Source organism: Phocoena sinus, chromosome 11 (assembly GCF_008692025.1).
Source record: "Phocoena sinus isolate mPhoSin1 chromosome 11, mPhoSin1.pri, whole genome shotgun sequence".
Taxonomy (NCBI): Eukaryota; Metazoa; Chordata; class Mammalia; order Artiodactyla; family Phocoenidae; genus Phocoena; species Phocoena sinus.
The window spans coordinates 1,662,313-1,684,258 of record NC_045773.1 but is presented as its reverse complement, the minus strand read 5'-3'; the positions used below and the strand labels follow the sequence as shown (position 1 = coordinate 1,684,258).

Below are 21,946 nucleotides of genomic sequence, written 5' to 3'. Positions count from 1 at the left end.
GCTAATGATAGGACAGAGATTTCTTTAAATGCCTGGAACAAATAAATCTCCCATTCTTTGCCAAGGGGCTGTGAGTGTGGCTAGGACAGGCTTTCAGGGTGCAGACAGGCAGTTTACAATTCCACCTTAGACTTCATTTCCTGAGTGGGCAATGCTTCAGGGTCAACAAAGGTGAGAGCTTAGGGTTTTCTCAGTTCTTTTCTGAGCAAGTGCACATCCCTGGGCACACAGACCCACACGTGCGCACGACCATCCAGACTTCCCGGAATGCATCAAAGCTTCCAAAGCCCTTATGGAACTCTATTCCCTAAACTTTTAAGTTTTTTTTTTTTTCAGGTCTACTGTTTGACCCAACTCTTATCTGTTGCCTCTAACAATCACATAGTTAAAAAACTTGCCTGTAATTGTTCTTTTAAAAATGTCCTCTAGAGAGAAGACTTCACACTGAGTGAGCTCCAAGGCAGCCTTGCAACTGAGGGCTTCCAGGGAACCACCAGACTGATCAAATAATGACATCCATTTGAGAGCATCTCTTTAATGAGTTCTAGCTCCATTCTTCTTCCTCTGGTAGCTGCCATGCAGCACCAGAAATGCAGGCTGTTATTTCTAAAGGCTACTGTGGACCTGGAGAACAGAGGATGAGTCTAGGGCAAGTTAAAATGTCATAACACTCACTGCTCACCCTTTTTTTTTAAAATTTTATTTATTTTTTTATATAGCAGGTTCTTATTAGTTACCCATTTTATACATATCAGTGTATACATGTCAATCCCAATCTCCCAATTCATCCCACCACAACCTGCCCGCCATTTTCCCCCCCGGGTGTCCATACGTTTGTTCTCTACATCTGTGCCTCTATTTCTGCCCTGCAAACCAGTTCATCTGTATCATTTTTCTAGGTTCCACATATAAGCGTTAATATACGATATTTGTTTTTCTCTTTCTGACTTACTTCACTCTGTATGACAGTCTCTAGATCCATCCAAGTCTCTACAAATGACCCAATTTTGTTCTTTTTTATGGCTGTATATATGTACCACATCTTCTTTATCCATTCGTCTGTCGATGGGCATTTAGGTTGCTTCCATGACCTGGCTATTTATTGTAAATAGTGCTGCAATGAACATTGGGGTGCATGAGTCTTTTTTTTTTTTAATTTCAGTATTTTTTTTTTTTTTTTTTTTTTTAATTTATTTATTTTTGGCTGTGTTGAGTCTTCGTTTCTGTGCGAGGGCTTTCTCCAGTTGCGGCGAGCGGGGGCCACTCTTCATCGCGGTGCACGGGCGTCTCACTGTCGTGGCCTCTCTTGTTGCGGAGCACAAGCTCCAGACGCGCAGGCTCAGTAGTTGTGGCACACGGGCTTAGCTGCTCCACGGCATGTGGGATCTTCCCAGACCAGGGCTCGAACCCGTGTCCCCTGCATTGGCAGGCAGATTCTCAACCACTGCGCCAACAGGGAAGCCCCACGTGTCTTTTTGAATTATGGTTTTCTCTGGGTATATGCCCAGTAGTGGGATTGCTGGGTCATATGGTAATTCTATTTTTAGTTTTTTAAGGAACCTACATACGGTTCTCCATAGTGGCTGTATCAATTTACATTGCCACCAACAGTGCAAGAGGGTTCCCTTTTCTCCACACCCTCTCCAGCATTTGTTGTTTGTAGATTTTCTGATGATGCCCATTCTAACTGGTGTGAGGTGATACCTCATTGTAGTTTTGATTTGCATTTCTCTAATAATTAGTGATGTTGAGCAGCTTTTCATGTGCTTCTTGGCCATCTGTATGTCTTCTTTGGAGAAACGTCTACTCAGGTCTTCTGCCCATTTTTTGTTTCGGTTATTTTTTTTTTAAGATTGAGCTGCATGAGCTGTTTATATATTTTGGAGATTAATCCCTTGTCCGTTGATTTGTTTGCAAATATTTTCTTTCATTCTGAGGGTTGTCTTTTCGTCTTGTTTGTAGTTTCCTTTGCTGTGCAAAAGCTTTTACGTTTCATTAGGCCCCATTTGTTTATTTTTGTTTTTATTTCCATTAATCTAGGAGGTGGATCAAAAAAGATCTTGCAGGGGCTTCCCTGGTGGCGCAGTGGTTGAGAGTCCGCCTGCCGATGCAGGGGACACGGGTTCGTGCCCCGGTCTGGGAGGATCCCACATGCCGCGGAGCGGCTGGGCCCGTGAGCCATGGCCGCTGAGCCTGCGCGTCCGGAGCCTGTCCTCCGCAACGGGAGAGGCCACAACAGTGAGAGGCCCGCGTAACGCATAAAAAAAAAAAAAAAAAAAAAAAAAAAAAAAAAAAAAAAAGATCTTGCTGTCATTTATGTCAAAGAGTGTTCTTCCTATGTTTTCCTCTAAGAGTTTTATAGTGTTTGGTCTTACATTTAGGTTTTGAATCCATCTGGAGTTTATTTTTGTGTATAGTGTTAGAGCGTGTTCTAATTTCATTCTTTTACATGTAGCTGTCCAGTTTTCCCAGCACCCCTTATTGAAGAGACTGTCTTTTCTCCATTGTATACCCTTGCCTCCTTTGTCATAGATTAGTTGACCATAGGTGTGTGGGTTTATCTCTGAGCTTTCTATCCTGTTCCACTGATCTATATTTCTGTTTTTGAGGCAGGACCATATTGTCTTGATTACTGTAGCTTTGTAGTATAGTCGGAAGTCAGGGAGTCTGACTCTTCCAGCACCATTTTTTTCCCTCAAGACTGCTTTGGCTATTCGGGGTCTTTTGTGTCTCCATACAAATTTTAAGATTTTTTCTTCTAGTTCTGTAAAAAATGCCATTGGTAATTTGAAAGGCATTGCACTGAATCTGTAGTGTTCACCCTTATTCTTGAATAAGTGCTCTCCAGCTTGTTTCAAGACCTTGGCTAGTTTCCACACTTCTCAAAAAGTTGATTCTGACAATTTTTGCCAATCTTCTGGTTGACTTTATGGAGGAAGCAATTTTTGTAATCCTCACACTGCCATTTTCACTCACACCGTCATTTTCACTCACAGCTGCTTGTGTTGAAACTTGAAACTAAACCTTGACATTTTTCAAATATGACTAATTATTCCAAAGTATGATCTTCTCATGACTGATTAGTATTCCATTCTATGAATACGTTATTGTTTATTTAACAGCCACCTCCTGACTGGTAGACATTAGGTGGTGGAAGGCTCCAGGGACATGCAGGAAGCAGCTTGTGCTGACTCTGAAGAGCCACTTGTGTACATCTCTTCCCAATTCCCTCCTTCAGTAAAGTTCCATTGGTAGCTTGAAATCAGCCACGGTGGAAACGCTTACACCACAGAAACTGGCAAAATTACAAAATATTTCCCCCCACCCACAAATAACAGGCAGCTTTTAAGCATTTAACTGCACATCACTGGGTGCAGGTATCATAACAGAGAGCCATAATAGGACCATATGGTTTTTTTGTTTTGGCTGCGTGGCATGTGGGATCTTAGTTCCCTGATCAGGGACTGAACTTGTGCCCTGCAGTGGAAGTGCAGTCTTAACCACTGGACCACTAAGGAAGCCTAGGACCATGTTTTATTAATTTGTGTATCCTTAAGACTCAGCAGGAGGCCTAGCACACAGTACGTGATCAGGACTTTTTTGTTCTTTTTGTGTACACACTTCCTGACACAGGTGGATTCCCAGTTTGAACCTTATTTTATAATCTTCTTTGATTTAGCATAACTTCAAAGCATATTATACTTGACACATAATTGTCATTATTTTAATGCCTGCAATTTTCCTTTGACTAAATGAATATTTCTTTAATCCCTCCCATGTCGATTTATTATTACTTCATTTCCAGTATTTCACAGTGATGAACATCTCCATGAAATGAGCTTTCTATATCTTGCTGAAACTCCTTTAAAGCTGGGAACAGGCTACCTTGCCAAAAGAACACCTGAGACAGAGTAAAAAACACATATGACTTCCTAGATCATTAATTCTTTTACACAGTAAATGTCTTTTCTGGGCCCAACTCCCTATTGCAGGGACTCAGGAAGAACACACCTGCACCACACATTCACAAACAGGTACTACATTTAGGATTTTAATGCTGTGTACACTGTGTACAGATTAAGTCATATCTGCAAGACAGCGGCGCTCATCATATAACTGCATAGTTGCAAACCAGGAATAATCAGGATGTACTTTCAGCTGCTCGAATAGAACCAGAACACTTGTGTACTTGACAGGTTTCTTTCTCATCTATTAATAGCCCAGCTTTGCAGTATCAAGGAGCCAGGCTTCAAATATACATACTGTTGCTCAACTGTCCCTGGGGTGCCCCAGTCTGCATGGCCCAATGTGGCTGACTGTCTATTGGAAAAGGCCTCTTCCCTTTCAGGGGACCTGGAGTGCACAGAGCACTTGGTCCCACACCCCATAGACCAGGCTTAATCATATGGCTCACATAGCTGCAAGGGAATCTGGGAAACGTAGCATTTGATCTGGCTGACCATATATCCAGCTAAAAATTGAGGGTCATGATAACATGAAAAGTAGAGAACTGATTTGGGGCAAAATTAGCATTCTCTCCTACAGTTTCCAATACCTTTTAAAAATGAATTAATACTTTTTATGTTCTACAGATTTATTTAATTTTTTTCTGTACTTTGTTTTTTTTTTTTTTTGCAGTACGCGGGCCTCTCACTGTTGTGGCCTCTCCCGTTGTGGAGCACAGGCTCCGGACGTGCGGAGCACAGGCTCCGGACACGCAGGCTCAGCGGCCATGGCTCACGGGCCCAGCCACTCCGCGGTATGTAGGATCTTCCTGGACCAGGGCACGAACCCGTGTCCCCTGCATTGGCAGGCGGACTCTCAACCACTGCGCCACCTGGGAAGCCCTTTTCTGTACTTATTTTAAAAATGTCCCAGTTATACTGCATCATCATTTTTATGTTAAAAGCATTAGGTTGGTAAACTGAAACCTTTACACTGTACCAGAAAACGTACTACCCTGTTTCAGTCTTCTTCTTTTTATATGCCAGGAGCTAAAAGGAATTGGCCCAGACCTTGCTCAGCTGTGTAAACAAAGACAGGTGAGACCTAGTCTCTGCCTACCAGGTCTGGTGTGGGAGACAAACATGTAAATAAATCATTACAGAAGGAAAACACAAAAAGCTATAGAAGCTGAGAACCAAACTTCTCCCAGGAGGAAAGAGAAAGCTTCTAAGAAGAGGAAATCCAAATTCATCCAGAAAAAAACAAGAAAGAGCCTTCCTGACAATGGGAAAATCTTGAGCAAAGGCACTGAACGTTGGAGGCACCCCAGCAACTCAACTGAACACAGGGTGGATGGTGGCTAGAGATGATGCTGGGCCCAGGTCTTGGAGGGGAAGGTGCATCACTTGTCCGACTGTGGTGTTATGTGAACTGGCTCTCATCATCCATTTCAACTTCCACGCGTGCCTTCACAGGCTGAGGCCAGAAACCTGAAAACTACATTTCCCCGTCTTCCTTGCAGCTAGAATTCTGGATGAGTTAGCTCCACCAGTTAAGTGCACTGACGCAGCTAGGAGTGAGGTCATGGCTATCTTTTCGCTTTTCTGGTTGCTACTGCTGGCTAGCACAGTCAGGGAAACACTGTGTTTCAGCAGCAATTCAGCTTTTTAAAAAAAATTAATTTATTTTATTCATTTTATTTTTAGCTGTGTTGGGTCTTTGTTGCCGCACATGGGCTTCCTCTAGTTGTGGTGAGCGGGGGCTACTCTTCGTTGCAGTGCGTGGGCTTCTCATTGCAGTGGCTTCTCATGTTGCAGAGCATGGGCTCTAGGCACGCAGGCTTCAGTAGTTGTGGCTGGCGGGCTCTAGAGCACAGGCTCAGTAGTTGTGGCGCATGGGCTTCTTTGCTCTGTGGCATGTGGGATCTTCCCAGACCAGGGCTCGAACCTGTGTCCCCTGCACTGGCAGGTGGGTTCTTAACCACTGCACCACCAGGGAAGCCCAGCAATTCAGCTTTGTGTGAACTAAGAGACTGAGAGAGTTGCAGCCATGGCAGAGGCTCCCTTATATCTGGAACATAGCTCCAGTGATGCCCCCTTTTCCTGATTGTGGGAGAGGCTGCAGCTCCCCTGGTAGGCCAGTTCTGCTGTGTTGTTCTGGCTGCATTCTTGAAGGCCCACTCAGAGACATTCCTTGAGGCCCTCCAATGACTTTGTAAGCATCTAACGCCCTGGATTAAATCCCTTTCTGATTAAAATTGGTAGAATGGCTTGTTTCCTCTAACTGAACTCTGATCAATGCAGAGGGTTGCCGTTAAAACCAACTATTCGGGCTTCCCTGGTGGCGCAGTGGCTGAAAGTCTACCTGCCGATGCAGGGGATACGGGTTCGTGCCCTGGCCCAGGAAGATCCCACATGCCGCGGAGCGGCTAGGCCCGTGAGCCATGGCCGCTGAGCCTGCATGTCCATAGCCTGTGCTCCGCAACGGGAGAGGCCACAACAGTGAGAGGCCCGCGTGTACCGCAAAACAAAAACAAAAACAAAAACAAACAAACAAAACCTGACTATTCAACCACATTCCACCTAAAATGTGGCTCAAGTCCAGGCTCTGGCTTACATTCTGGAAAGCCTATTGTTGTTATGGCCAAAAAGCAGCATGGACACCCCCACCACCACCAAAAAGCTCCCCTGACCTGGCCTGCCTCAGTGGAGAACAGACCACGTCTGAGAGCAGCTGAGGGCAAGCACAGACACAGCCTTCGCTGCAGGGATCCTGCTTCTGACAGATCTGTCCTCCTTCCAAACTCAAAGGTAAGGGCTGTACAATCCTAGCCACTGCTCAGGCCAGTTGAGTGTCTGCAACAACACAGAGATTTGCATCCTCCTTCACTTTCCTACAAACAAAGCCATGAAGTTAAATGGGAGACTCTGGGGAGAGGGTGGGGGAGGGGGACTGCTGGTGGTTCGTTAGCAGAGAGCAGGGCCATCACTCTGCATCCATTACCTGACGGTGGTACACACAGGAACGTTTTAAATTGTAATCATTGTCTACTTATTTTAAGGTAGAGTAGGAAAATATAACATGTGAAACAAACCCAATTTCATAAGCAGTATCTCTTCAGGACATGTTTAAAAGGCAAACCAATTGGGGGGATAATTAGGTACGTAATAGTAAAACTGGCATGAAGATATGGCCAAAATCATGCAGGTGGCATGCCAATTCTAAGATTTGGAAACCCCACTGCAAGATGACATTTGGTCCCTGTGACAATAGTAGGAGTTGCTTAATTTTTGCCTCCACTTTAGAATGGAGAGTGAGGATCAGAACATTGAAATGACCTGTCAGTGTCACATGGCTACTAGTGGTCAGTAACAAAGTTGGCATTCATTCCTGGCTGGTATGGTCTTCACCCCACTCCCACCTCCACCTTATACAGACTCTGAAAGCCACCAGTAAGCATAACTTTGGAGAAGTGAAGAACTCTTCCAGTCCACTTCCTCCCGGTGGCTGTGGTCATCCACCACGTTCCCAGCTCCCCTCTGATGGGGCTGGTGTGCTGCAGGGAGAGCTCAGGAGGTGTGGCCTGGACATCCGAGCAGGCTGCCTCCTCCAGGGTGCAGGCTGGAAGGAAGCAGCCGCCTTCAGGTTCAGGGCAGAGAGGAGGGGGGGCCCTCGCTGGGTCTCTCATGCTTCTTCTTGGCCTCCTCTCTGGGCTGCAGTCGATATCCCAGGAAAACAAACGAGAAAGTACAGCTGGCATGGTGTGGGGGGTTGGGATGCTGCCTGGGCACAGGCTGAGAGTCCCTTCTCAAAAGCCGATGACTCGTGTGGCCCAGGTCTCAGGGTCAGAGCTGTTCCAGCCAGCCCTCCTGAGGGGCCAGTGGCCGTCCGTTTGCCTCCTGTCCCCGAGGCTCCAACGCTGTCCCAGGGCGCCAGCTGAGGGCCTCAGAAGCCAACCAGCAAGGAAGGCGAAGGTCTTCTGGGCACGGCTGCAGCTCACTGCTCTTCTGTAACCCAAACAACTTCCATTTCATCTGTTTTACATTCTAAAAACAGTTTGAGGGGGAATTCCCTGGTGGTCCAGTGGTTAGGACTCTGTGCTTCCACTGCAGGGGGCCCAGCTTCGATCCCTAGTGGGGGAACTAAGATCCTGCAAGCCGCAAGCTGTGGCCTAAAAACAAAAGACAGCAGTTTGAGAACCACTGCCTCAGCATCTCCTAGGCCTCAGGTCTGAAGAACTGTGCACAGGGCCTGCACTGCCTCTGAAGATATCCAGGGCAGAAATGGATGGGATAGAGAAGTGATGGCAAGTGATGACCGAGGGGCCTGGGGAACCAGATGAACAGGAAGGACAGCGGGTTCCAGACGCTGGCCTTTACCAAACCCTCTTCTAAAGTGCTTCCTTGTCGTTTCTCCCTAGCTTAAAAATACACGTTGGGAGAATGCCTGGGTAGCTCAGTTGGTAGAGCATCAGACTTTTTTTTTGTTATTGGCCAGCCATGTGGCTTGTGCGATCTTAGTTCCCCCACCAGGGACTGAATCTGGGGCCATGGCGGTGAAATCACCGAATCCTAACCACTGGACCACCAGGGAACTCCCCTAGAGCATCAGACTTTTTTTTTTGAATATTTATTTATTTATTTGGATGCGCTGGGTCTTACTTGCAGCACGTGGGATCTTTGTTGCTACGTGTGGGATCTTCTTTTTTTTTTTTTTTTTTTTTGTGGTACGCGGGCCTCTCACTGTCGTGGCCTCTCCCATTGCGGAGCACAGGCTCCGGACGCGCAGGCTCAGTGGCCATGGCTCACGGGCCCAGCCGCTCCACGGCATGTGGGATCTTCCCGGACCGGGGCACGAACCCGTGTCCCCTGCATCGGCAGGCGGACTCCCAACCACTGCGCCACCAGGGAAGCCCGGGATCTTCTTTTTTAGTTGTGGCATGCGAACTCTTAGTTTCAGTATGTGGGATCTAGTTCCCTGAAAAGGGATTGAACCTGGGCCCCCTGCATCGGGAGCATGAAGTCTTAGCCACTGGACCACCAGGGAAGTCTCCTAGAGCATCAGACTTTTAATCTGAGGGCCCAGTGCTCAAGTCCCTGTCCAGGTGCAAGAAAATAAAATAAATAAAATTTTAAAAATAAATAACCAATTAAAAAAATAAAATTTATAAACAACCTAAATGCCCAATGACAGATGGATGAATAAAGATGTGGTCGGGACTTCCCTGGCAGTCCGGTGGTTAAGAGTCTGCACTCCCACTGCAGGCGGCACGGGTTCAATCCCTGGTGGGGGAACTAAGATCTCACATGCCACGCAGCACAGCCAAATAAATAAATAAATAAATAAATGATGTGGTACATACAGACAATGGAATACTACTCAGCCACCAAAAAGAACAGAATAATGCCATTTGTAGCAACATGGATGCAACTAGAGATTATCATACTAGGTGAGGTAAGTCAGAAAGAGAAAGACTGGTGGACTGCCACTGTAACCAAATCATCTCACTTAACACTGGCAACATGGGCATAAAGCAACACCATAGACCTCTTGACAAGATGAATGGAGACGGATCCAACATCACATACAGTATTTCTGTCAAAAATGCAAAGCCTGGATGTAATAAGAAGGAAACATCAGGCAGACCCAAACTGAGGGACAGTCTACAAAACAACTGGCCTCTGCTCTTAAAAAACCTCAAGGTCGAAAAAGACAAAGAAAGGCTAAGAAACTGTTCCAGATCAAGAGACTTAAGGAACATGAAAACAAAATGCAATGCATTGCCCTGGAATGGATCTTAGACCAGGAAAACACCACCACCACCACCACCACCATAAAGAGGACATTATTGGCCGCCTGCTGAGGCAGGGGACGCGGGTTCGTGCCCCGGTCTGGGAGGATCCCATATGCCGCGGAGCAGCTGGGCCCGTGAGCCATGGCCGCTGAGCCTGCGCATCTGGAGCCTGTGCTCCGCAACGGGAGAGGCCACAACAGTGAGAGGCCCGCATACTGCAAAAAAAAAAAAAAAAAAAAAAAAAAGAGAACATTATTGGGACAATGGAAGAACCTGAATACGGGCTGTAAATTAGATAGCAGGATTGTATCAATGGTGAATTTCCAGATTTTGATAGTTGCACTCTGGTTTTGTACCTGAATGCCTCTAAATTTAGGAAATAAACCCTGAAGTTAGAGGCTAAACACAAAGATGTTTTCAATTCACTCTCAAGTGGTTTAGAGAGAGAGAGAATGATAAAGGCAAAACATTTACCTAAATAATCCAAGGTCAAGTCAGACAACAGATCATGGAGGACAGGTGAAGGTTTCTCCCACACCCTTTGCTGCCACCTCCCAGACACAAGCACGATCCTTCACATATTTCTCTGGGCTCAGGTAATCGTCTATACACGGATGCATGGTTTGCTGGGGTTTAGTTTCTTTTTAAAAACAGGGTCACAGATTACATGTTACCCTACAATTTGATTTTTAAAATAGTTTTTAAGGTTGTTTTTAAAAATCAAAGCAATATATGCATATGGTTAAACATTACTAGTACTGAAGGGCTTAAATAAAAGCCAACTGCTCCACCCCTTCCTGACCCCAAGGCTGCCCCTCAGAGCAGTCACTCTTAACTGTTTGTTTTGCTGGTGCTTACCCCTATAGCTCTAAATAACACGCTTATCCTATTTCTGGGTATATGAATGGTACACTGACTTCCTGCTTTGCGTGAGCATTTAATTCACTTACACCCTCCTCCACTGTTTCCAAGGGTTTTCATTACTATCTGTAGTCCTTTAATTGCCACTCCGGCCGTATCTGAGCTCCAGCTCTGTACATTTTCCTTGCCTCACCCTGCCACCTGTCTACTTCTGTTAACTATAACTGTACACTGCCAAACTGATAATGTGTTATGTTGTTCTGTACCCATAATTGTCTTGCTTGCTGAGTAGACGGGTGGACTCTCTCAATAAATATTGCTCATATGATGAGCACGATAGAAATATTATTACCTGCGCAACCAAGCAGTGTACTACGGTTACATCTCCTTTCTTGGGCAGCCTTTGATTTTCCGTGCATTCAACTTCTTTTACTTAACAGTATGTCAAAGTTCTTCCAATTTTTTAAATAACCATATGGTAATTTGAGTAGGTAGATTTAAATTTTAAAAATTAAACTAAACTTTTATAGTGGTAAAATATACATAAAAAGGCCATCTTAACCATTTCTAAGTGCACAGGTGATATTAAGTACATTCTCACTGTCGTGCGACCACTGCCACTATCCGTTGCCTAACTTCTTCATCATCCGGCACTGAAACTGTCCCCATTAAACACAAACTCCTCAATCCCCGCCCCCACCCCCAGCCCCCGGGGCCACTGCTCTACTTCCATCTCTAAGGCTACTCTAGAGATCTCATAAACAATGGCGTCACACAATATTTGTCTTTTGTCCTTTCGACTTACTTCGCTTAACGTAATTTCCTCAAAGTTCACCTATGCTGTAGAGTATGTCAGAATTTCCTTGCTTTTTACAGATGAATAATATTCAATTGTATGTATGGATAGGCAGCATTTTGTTTTCTATTCATTGTCCACTGAAGGATATTTGCAGTGTTTCCACCTTTTGGCTACTGTGAGTAATACTGCTGTGTGGGGCTTCTCTGGTGGAGCAGTAGTTAGAATCCTCCTGCCAATGCAGGGGACATGGGTTCGAGCCCTGGTCCGGGAAGATCCCACATGCCGCGGAGCAACTGAGCCCGTGCGCCACAACTACTGAGCCTGCGCTCTAGAGCCCGTGCTCCACTACTATTGAGCCTGTGCTCTAGAGCCCACAAGCCACAACTACTGAGCCTGCGCTCTAGAGCTCACAAGCCACAACTACTGAAGCCCGTGCACCTAGAGCCTGTGCTCCACAACAAGAGAAGCCACCGCAATGAGAAGCCCGCGCACCGCAATGAAGAGTAGCCCCCTCTCGCCGCCACTAGTGAAAGCCCGCGCGCAGCAACGAAGACCCAACACAACTAAAAAGGAAAATAATTTATATAAAAAAAAATACCGTTGTGAACATTGCTGTACAAATACCTCTTTGAGTACCTGCTTCCAGTTCTCTTGGGAATACGCCCAGAAATGGAATTGCTGGATCATATGGAGATTCTATGTTTTTTTTTAAAGGAACCTCCATACTGTTTTCCACAGCAGCCACACCATTTTACATTCCCACTAGAAGTGTGTAAGGGTTCCAATTTCTGCTTTTTTGATGATTCCTAATGGGTGTGAAGTGTTATCTTATTGTGGCTTTGACTTCTATTCCTTAATGATCAGTGATGTTGAGCATCTTTTCATGTGTTTATTGGCCATTTAGATAACTCCTCTGGTGAAATATCTTCTCAAGTCCTTTGGGCATTCTATTTAAAATTCATTTTTTAAATTGTGGTAAAATATTCATAACAAAATTAACTATTTTTCAGTGTACCAGCGGCATTAAATACATTCATATTTTTGTGCAACTCTTACCCAGTTTTGAATTGGGTTGTTTGGTACTGCTGAATTTTAGTAGTTCTATATTCTGGGTATTAATTCCTTACCACATATGTGATTTGCAAATATCTTTTCCCACTCTATACATTGCCTTTTTACTCTGTTGATTGCATTCTTTGATGCACAAACATTTTAAATTTTGATGAAGTCCGATTTATTTTTTCTGTCATTGCCTGTGTCTTTGGTGTCACATCCACAGAATCACTGCCAAGCCCCATGTCATGAAGCTTTTGCCCTATAATTTGTTCTAAGAGTTTTACGGTTTTAGCTCTTACATTTAGGTCTTTGATCCACAGTATGCAGAGTTCGTAACTCGTTAAATCAAAGCGATCTTTAAAATGTAAATGCCATCGTGCCTGCTCACACATCTGCAGAGGTTTTCGTCTCACTCAAATTAAGAATGATTGCCTTATCCTTGCCTACGGGGCTCCACCTGATGTGATTTACACTCCTCTGATTTCACACGACTCTAGGTGCATGGCCACACCGTGCTGCCCCTGCCATGTGCCGAGCACATTACCACTGCAGGGCATCTGTGCCCGCTGGTCCCTCTTCCGGGAGATCCCTGATCGCACGGCTCCTTCTCAGTGAGGTTGTTCCCGACCACCTTCATCTCCACCCCAGCCCCGAGTTTGTTTTCTTATTAGCACATATCACTGCTATCATTGTTCCTTGTGTTCCCCAGGAGACTATCAACTCTAGGAAGGCAAAGGTCAAGGACACATGGATGCTCAGAATAAAGCTTTAAGTGGTGGTCAGCGGATGAGAGCTTTCTACATAAGATCCCTAAAATCAGGGTGCACCCCCTTTATCCCTCCCGCCTTCCACCGGCTGGAACCAAATGTGTGGCAACAAGTTTTAGACTATTTAGATGATGGCAACTCCTTAGAGAAGACCAAGCAACAAGACAGGTGGCACTTGGGTGCCTGGTGATTTTGGGAAACGGTGCTGTTGAGAAAGCTTGGGCTTCTTTTTTCCTTTTGAGGAAGAGCACACTTCATTGGAAAGAGAGCACTGAATGTGACCAACAGATGAAGGCATCTCGATAGGCATCCTGACCACCATGCTCAAGAAGACACACAGGGTGCTTTGCTGAAAAAGATCAGTGGGAACGTGGACTCCTCTGGGCAACCTCCCCAACCTTTTCCCTCCCAGGAGGACTCCCAGCCATTTCCTCGAAGGCAACCGTGGTTCACTAGAGAGAGAGCCCTCAGGGGTGCCTTCTTGTTTATGTTATTTTATTTCTTTTAAGTTTTTTTTTTTTAATGTGGACCATTTTTTTAAAAGCCTTTATTGAATTTGTTACAATTTTTGTTTTATGTTTTGGTTTTTTGGCCGTGAGGCATGTGGGATCTTAGCTCCCAACCAGGGATCGAACCTGCACCCCCTGCACTGCAAGGCGAAGTCTTAACCACTGGTCTGCCAGGGAAGTCCCAGCCTTATCTATCTATCTATCTACCTACCTATCTATCTATCTATTTATGTTTGGCCGAGTTGGGTCTTCGTTGCTGTGCACGGGCTTTCTCTAGTTGCAGTGAGCAAGGGCTACTCTTCATTGTAGTACGTGGGCTTCTCATTGTCGTGGCTTCTCTTGTTGCGGAGCACGGGCTCTAGGCACGCAGGCTTCAGTAGTTGTGGCACGTGGGCTCAGTAGTTGTGGCTCGTGGGCTCTAGAGTACAGGCTCAGTAGTTGTGGCACACAGTCTTAGTTGCTCCGCGGCACGTGGGATCTTCCCAGGCCAGGGCTCAAACCCGTGTTCCTTGCATTGGCAGGCAGATTCTTAACCACTGTGCCACCAGGGAGGTCCCAAGGAAGCTTTATTGTGACAGACACCACTGCTCACATGTCCAGTCTCCTCTTGGTTCCTAGAATGTAAGCCTGATTTGTTCAGGGCAACAATGGGCCCAGCTAAAGAACTCTGTTTCTCAGCAGACCCTACAGCTAGAGGTGGCCAGGTGACAGGACTCCAGGCAACGAGGGGGAAGCTGCTGGCTGGGGCTTCCTGAGCAGCTCATAACAAGAAAGCTGACTGAGCCGGGCAAACTTGCCGTCTTCCCTTCCCCTTCATCCTGCCTGCAGTCATCTTGTGACCCTGAGGTGACAAGCACGAGGATGAAGACCACAGGGTAAGGATGAGTGAGCAAAAGGACAAAAGTAGCTTCGGCCTCTGATGGCTTCATGGGTCGACAGTACTTCTCAGAACTTCTTGATCCATGAGAAAAGGGAAATCTATGTTCAGCTAAGGCACTATGGGTTGGGTTTTCCATCAAAAGATAGGAGTCTGGGTCCTTGATGGTCCCATGGGGCAGCCACTCTAGCAGAAATCTAAACTTCTTTTACAAAAGAGAAAAATGAAGCCCTAATTTGTTCATCACTTGTAGCAGAGACAAGTAACATGCATTATTCTTGCGTCCTGGGTGACAAAGGAGAGAATAGTCACGCTTTGGAGATGTTGAGTATGAGGTGCCGGTGGGATAGACAAACACAGAGAACCAGGAGAGAGCAGGAGGTGTGGGTCTGGAGCTTGGGGGAAAGAGCTGGGTTAGAAAAGGACAGGTCAGGGACTTCCCTGGTGGCGCAGTGGTTAAGAATCCGCCTGTCAATGCAGGGGACACAGGTTCGAGCCCTGGCTTGGGAAGACTCCACATGCCGCAGAGCAACTAAGTCCGTGCATCACAACTACTGAGCCCGCACTCTAGAGCCTGTGCTAAACAACAAGAGAAGCCACCGCAATGAGAAGCCTGCACACCTCCACGAAGAGTAGCCCCCGCTCGCCACAACTAGAGAAAGCCCACGCACAGCAACGAAGACCCAACGCAGCCAAAAGTAAATAAATGATAAATAAATTTTAAAGAAAAAAAAAAACAGGTCGTAAGACTTCAGGGTGGACACTTCAGAGTCCCTCACTGCTGGTCTTGGGTGGGGCACAAACACATCCTGACCATCTCTGAGGAACAGAGCAGGGGTCAGATTTGGACTACAAATAAGGAAGACTGTCACAGTCAGAGCTGTCCAAGAAAGGAACAGGCCCCCTAGTCAGGGAGCACTCTTCTCCTTGAGCAGTGCAAGCAGAGACTGGGTGCTGGAGAAGCGGGGGAGAGGTCCAGAGCAGCGGGAAGTGGAGTCCATGACTGTTAAGGATCTTTCAGGCCTTGAGCTGCTGACATTCTAAGGATCTGATTGGGTCCTGAAGTGTGGTGTTATCAACCTTGGAAAAAGGACCCACCCAACAGTGAGACCAGAGGTCGCAGGGCCCCCATCCTTGCCCTGATGCTACGGTCTTTCACAGAAGCCAGGGGCCATCTGCATGGTACTCAATTGCATGCAAGGTCTCAGACGTTTCTACTGACAAGTATTAGATAACTACTAGACCCCAGAGTTTTATTTAACTACGTACTAATGGTTTTTTCTCCTTAGTTATTAAACTGATACACGCACAAAACAACAATAACAGTGACAACAACAAAAAAACCTTGTAAATTCAAGAAAACACCAAGGGAGGGGGAAATATGTAATTCTACCACCCAGAGATAACCACGATTAGCAATTTTAACATAAAAATATCATGTCTTTTTTGCGCACATAAAGTTTTCCTCAAAGTTGTGTTTTACTTTACGTGCTATTGTGATGCCTTTGTTTTTTTCAACTTATTTTGATATAAACTTACAAAAAAGTTGCAAGGATAGTAAAAAGAACCCCTGTGAACCCCTGTGTACCCTTCACCCAGATATACTGCTTCCTTTTAATGGCCAGATGAGCCCTTTATCCACGTGACTCTAGTGTCCCCAAAACATGCCGAGATGAATACTCCCCTTATCCACACCTCACACGTGAATACATTAGGCCTTAGTCAGGGGCTTCGAATATTTCACTTCACAATCCTTTGTTAAAGGTCTTTGATTCCTATCTTTGTGCACCTATTCCTTAGGGCTTCGAGGCCATCTCTAAATAAGATTATCCACAAAATCCCCCAACCCACTGGCAGGGCAGAAGGGAATCCACGATCATCACAGTACCTTAAACCTGTGTCCCATCACCAGGCCACGTCATGGCCCATGATGCACAGTGACTAACTACATCTTTTAAATCTTCTAATGACCTTGTAAACAGCTTAACAGTGCATTTTTTATGATTCAGAATTACTTCGTCAAATGCAACTATATAAGACACACTCTACTCTCTATAATCCTATTAGATATTACTTCACGTTAAAATACGTACGCACCCATGTTCATAGCAGCATTATTCACGACAGCCAAAAGGTGGACACAACCCAGGTGTCCACTGACAGATGAAGAAACAAACTGTGGTGTCAGGGTGGAAAAATTTTTTTTTCTTTCCACCCTTCTAGGTTCTTTGGCTGGTCTAATGGTTAAGCTGACATCAGACAGATTAACAGGAGAAAAACAGATTTAATTTCATATGTATGGGAGCCCCATAAAAATGAGACCCAAAGGCAGTCAGGCAATTGAGACTTATCTGCATCCCTGAACTAGGAAAGGGATAGAAGCTGGGGCTGCAGAGGGGAGGAGGGCCATTCACAGCAGCTGAGAAGAGCGGACGTCTGCCCTGCCACGCAGGTTAAGTCTTTAACATAAACAAGTCATCTCTGCTAATTGCTTTCTTTAGGGGCTGGCCCCCTATTGCAATTCTTTTAGGCTGATAAAGAAGAGGTAAAAATTTTTCCTGAAACTGCTGGGTCTTGATAGCCTTTGGCTCAAAATAATTCACATGACAAGGTGGCACATTTGGGGTGGCATATTCTGCTCCCCTTCAGTGCTATACACACACAAGAGAATATTAATCTGCCTTTAAAGGGAAGGAAATCCTGACACACGCTACAGTGGGTGAACCTTGAGGACATTATGCTCAGTGAAATAAGCCACTCACAAAATATACTCTATGACTCCTCTTATATGAGGTCCCTGGAGCAGTGAACTTCACAGAGACAGAAAGGAGAATGGTGGCTGCCAGGGACCCAGGGGAGGGAAAAATGGAGAGCTACTGTTTAATGGGTACAGAGTTCCACCTTTTTGTAAAATGAAAAGACTTCCGGAGACTGCTTACACAACAGTGAGAACAAACTTAACGCCACTGCCATGTACACTTAAAAGTATCAAGAGGCTGAGTTCTACGTTATGTGTACATTACCACTATTAAACGGAAAGAAAACTTTTACACACACGCGGTACGTGTTTCACACTAAATGAGCAATGAAATATGAGCAATGAGCCGCAGAAACGGAGGCTGATGCCTCTGAAAGGCCCTGGAAGACGCTCCGAAGAGGTGCCTGTGAGCTGAACAGTGCAGGTGGCTGTGAGCAAGGAGGCATCTCCGCAAACGGCCTGCAGACCATATCCGCATTCTCCCACTGGAGACGGGAAGCCGGGGGCCCTGAAGCCGGCAGACCTGCTGGCCCCCACTTCTCCTTGCAGGCTTCCTGTGTTAACTGTCACCCCGTGGCCACCTGCTCCTCACCGTCTGGAGAAATTCTGCCTCTGAGTGCGGTATTAGTTCCTTAACCCTGAGGTTGAAATACTGCAGAACTAGAGACCACTACTGAACGCCTGCTGTATGCCCTGCACAAGGTGCTTTACATACATTGTCTCTAATCATTTCCACGGTGACCCTATGAAACAGGTTTTGTGATTCTCGTCTTACTCATGAGGAGATTGAAGTCTGCGAAGGTTAGGTAACTTACTCAACGATACACAATAAGGAGCTAAATTCTTTGCATTATATGGTCTCTAAGATGATAAAAATAAAAGTAAGATCCATAGGGCAACTAGCATATTTTTAAAGCCCCTATAAGGTCCCAGAGGCAAAAATGTATCAACTCAGGGTTGCCCCCAAATAGCAAATGCTCTTTCCTGAGCACTTAGCACAGCTTAGGAACTTGGCTAACTATCTAGTTCCATCACCAGAGCTATGGCATTATGTGTATACCACAGGCCCGAGTGGTACGTGCAAGGGTGTCCACTTGTGGTCAGTTGCTTCAGGAAGGAGGACGTTGCTCTCACGTTCAAACCTGTGATTCCCAAAACCAATACCACTTCTGAAACTGCTACTACTTTATTTGTTAAACATTAAGGAGACGTTTCAGGATGATTTTAAGGCAGAACTTGCTTCAGTTTCTAAGTCAATGCTGCCACTGTGTTCCATGGTACTAACCCTAAAAACACAGAAGATATACCAGCAACTGAACCTACTGAAAATATGTGTGCTTGTAGCAAAAAGGCATTTATTCATTCATTCATTCAACAAACCGGTCTTGAGCGCCTTGTTTGCCCGGCTCCTCCCCGCCGCCCCCCCGCAAAAACAAAAGCAAAAAGAACAAAAATCTCGCTTTCAAGACTCAGGTCGTCTCATCGGTTCGAAACCTTTGCAGCAAGTATTGATACTACAGTACTGACCTCTAAAATTTTATCCTCACAAATTCAATCTCATGAATCTATTAACCACCGTGGCTCCAGCTGAAAAAACTTTTTTTTAAACGTTGCCTTCTCGCTTTATGATGTGATGACCTCATAAAAAGACCTTGTGTATTTAGATCACACACTCAAATATCCCCAAACTTATTTCCCCCGCCCCTGTCCCCGTCCTCCCATCTCTGCTGCCTTCCTCACCGCCCGTTTCGGCCCTTCGGCTGGGACTCTGCCTGTGCGAGCTCGTGGGCATCTCTATCCTCGTGGGTCTTTTTAAAAAACACCCAAAACCCGCCAACGATGCACATCCTCACACGTTTTTCCGCGCTTTGCTTTTTTCACTTAGTGTCTGCTGGGGTTGGGTCCACATTACTGTAGGAACCGTCTTGCGGTTTCTAGCGACGGCAGGTCACTCCTCTGAAAGGACAGACTAACTCATGTCACCTGGTTATTCCTGGTTCCGTGGTCAAGACATGAAGGTCAGCCTTCGTGTACACGCGAGGCAGCTGAGGGCACCGGCGCCCCTCCCTAAACGGCCGAGAGGGAACCCCTAACGTGGCCGCGGGGTACTGACAGCCCAAAGCCGAGCCCGGGAAGGGCCGGGAGCCCCAAAGGCCTTCCCACCGCGGCAGAGCACGAGCGTCCTACGCCGGCGGCCGGGACACGAGCACGCCACACGCTCGCCTGGGGGCCGCCATCTCTTACTTTCGGCCACCTACCCGACGACAAAGACACCGGGAAACTCCGCGGGAGCCGTCTTTCGCGAGGAGGCTGCTACAATCCCCGCGTGTCCCAGAAACAGGCCAGCCTCTCAGCGTGCCGTACCGCCACACAGGAAGCCGCCATGTTGTACAGCTTGTACGGCAAAGCCCTCCATTTCCGGGACCGGCCGCGGACTTGACCCGTGAGGCGCGAGCCAACAAAGGTGGCGTGAGCGCCCTCTGGCGGCGGCGCAGGAGTAGCGCCGCCAGCTTTGACCTGCGGGGAATTCTGCTTCCGGGTCTCCTGGGGGTGGGGCATTGACGTGAGCTCAGAGCTGGGTCGCGGCTGGGGTGGCACCCGAGCGTGCGCAACGGCGATGGCGCGGGGCTGCGGGCTGGGATCGCGTGGGTTGAGGGTCTGCGTGGTCTGTTACCTCACCCCCTCCTGGGAGGCCCGTGCTGTTATTACCGTTTACGGGTGAGACCACGCGCCCTCCTTGCCCACTCTGCTAAACCCCGGTGAAGATGACCTGGAGATCCGTCCCCGCTTTATTTTTGTAAAGTGGGTAACATTACTTCATCGGGGGGTTATTGCGAGGATTGAGTTTTCGGATGACAGTACCTGGTTCTTAACGTCCGTTTCTTCTCCATCGGTCATAGTGATAACAACAACCCCGTGCGGATGGCCCCTGGGCTGCCCGGGGTCTGCGCAGGTCTCCTGGAGGATCCTCCTGGGGGGCAGGGAGCGTTGAAGTGGTAAAGGACAGTGGGGGCAGCGTGGTGCACGGGGTGGGGACATTAATGACGGGAGCTGAGGAAGCTTCTGCAGAGGGCCTCCCGCGGAGCAGACGAGGCATGCACATACCTGTTTATTTGAACGAGGCCAGCGACACGTTGGAGTGTGTCCAGGGAGTCCGTGAAGCAGACGGCAGTGGTTATGGAGACGGCCCAGGGAAGCACCATCCCCAGGCCCACCCAGAAGTTGTCCCTTATCTGTGGCTGGTGATGGGTCCCCACGGGCTGGTGTTCTGGTAGACCTGGCTATCAGCTCTCTCAGCCCTCAGGTACCTGACTGGTTGGGCAGTGCCCCGGAGGCAGCCCTGCCTCTGTCCTGGCAGTCTGGCCTCCCTTGTAGGGCTCCTGCTTGTCCTCCTTCATAGACGTCTTTGGGATTCACACTTCCAAGATGCGTAGCACTTATATTCTATGTCATAAGTGCAAATACAGTGATTTGAGGACTTTTTAGATAACTACTTGCTCTACCTGCTTCAATCCACCAATCAGACCACCTCCCATTCCATCAGGGTAGCTTCCTGTTTGGATGCATTCCAGAGCTTCAGGAGACCTCTCTTTAAACTGCAAAAATAACCTTTGTATCTGGTATCAGTTCCCACATAGGTGATGAGTTAGCACCTTAATGGCAGCACGTGTAGTTAAGGGCAAGTCTGAGAGTTTTCATCCTGATCGTCATCACACTCCTGGGCGAGAGCCCAGGACCCAGGGAAGATGCCGTTTCTGTCCTTGGGAAATAGACAAGATTTGGGAAGCCAGGTGCGCAAATGCACAGGTATTATTGCCTTGTCGTGGAAGAAATGAAGGAAGGAAACCTCATCGTATTTTTCTGTTGAACACTGAAATTGTCAAATATCGTCCTTAAGGTTATGAGTGACAGTCATGCTGGACAACACAAACCAAAGCGAACAGGAACATCAGGCCTTTGCACTTGTATCTACATAATGTGTATAATTAATGATTTATGTAGTCTTTTTTTTTTTTTTTTTGGCTGTGCCCCTCGGCTTGTGGGATCCTAGTTTCCTAACCAGGGATCAAATGTGGGCCCCTCAATGAAAGCACTGAGTCCTAACCACTGGATCACCAGGGAATTCCCTATGCAGTTGTCTTTTAAATCAGAATTAAAAAGAAAGAAAGAAAGAAAAAAACCCTACAAACAAAAAGTACTTTACATTGTCTTTTATATTTACCGACGTAGTTACCTTGATTGGTACTCTCCCCCCACCCCGCCCCCGCCGTTTGGAATTGAATTACTGTCTAGTGTCATTTCATTTTAGCCTGAAAGATTCCCTTTATTATTTCTTGGAATGCAGGTCTGCTAGCAACAAATTCTCTCAATTTTTGTTTATCTGGGAATCTTCATTTCTCTTTCATTTTTATTATTATAGTGTATTACTTTAATTGACTTTTGGATGTTAAACCAAGCTCCTATTCTTGGGAAAGCCCACTTGATCATGGTATATAATTCTTTTTATATGTTGCTGGATTTGGTTTGCTAATATGTTGTTGAGAATATTTGCACATATATTCGTAAAAGACATTGGTTTG

General features: G+C 46.5%; 1 protein-coding gene across 1 annotated transcript in view; it reads right to left on the bottom strand.

Annotated features, from left to right (window-relative positions):
- RAB7A (RAB7A, member RAS oncogene family) overlaps positions 1 to 19,753 on the bottom strand; it is a 105,408-nt gene extending 85,655 nt beyond the window's left edge. Inside the window, exon 1 of the mRNA XM_032648277.1 lies at positions 19,625 to 19,753. The gene's annotated coding sequence lies outside the window, so the exon portion shown is untranslated. The remainder of the gene's footprint in view (positions 1 to 19,624) is intronic.
- Positions 19,754 to 21,946: the final 2,193 nt, after the last annotated feature.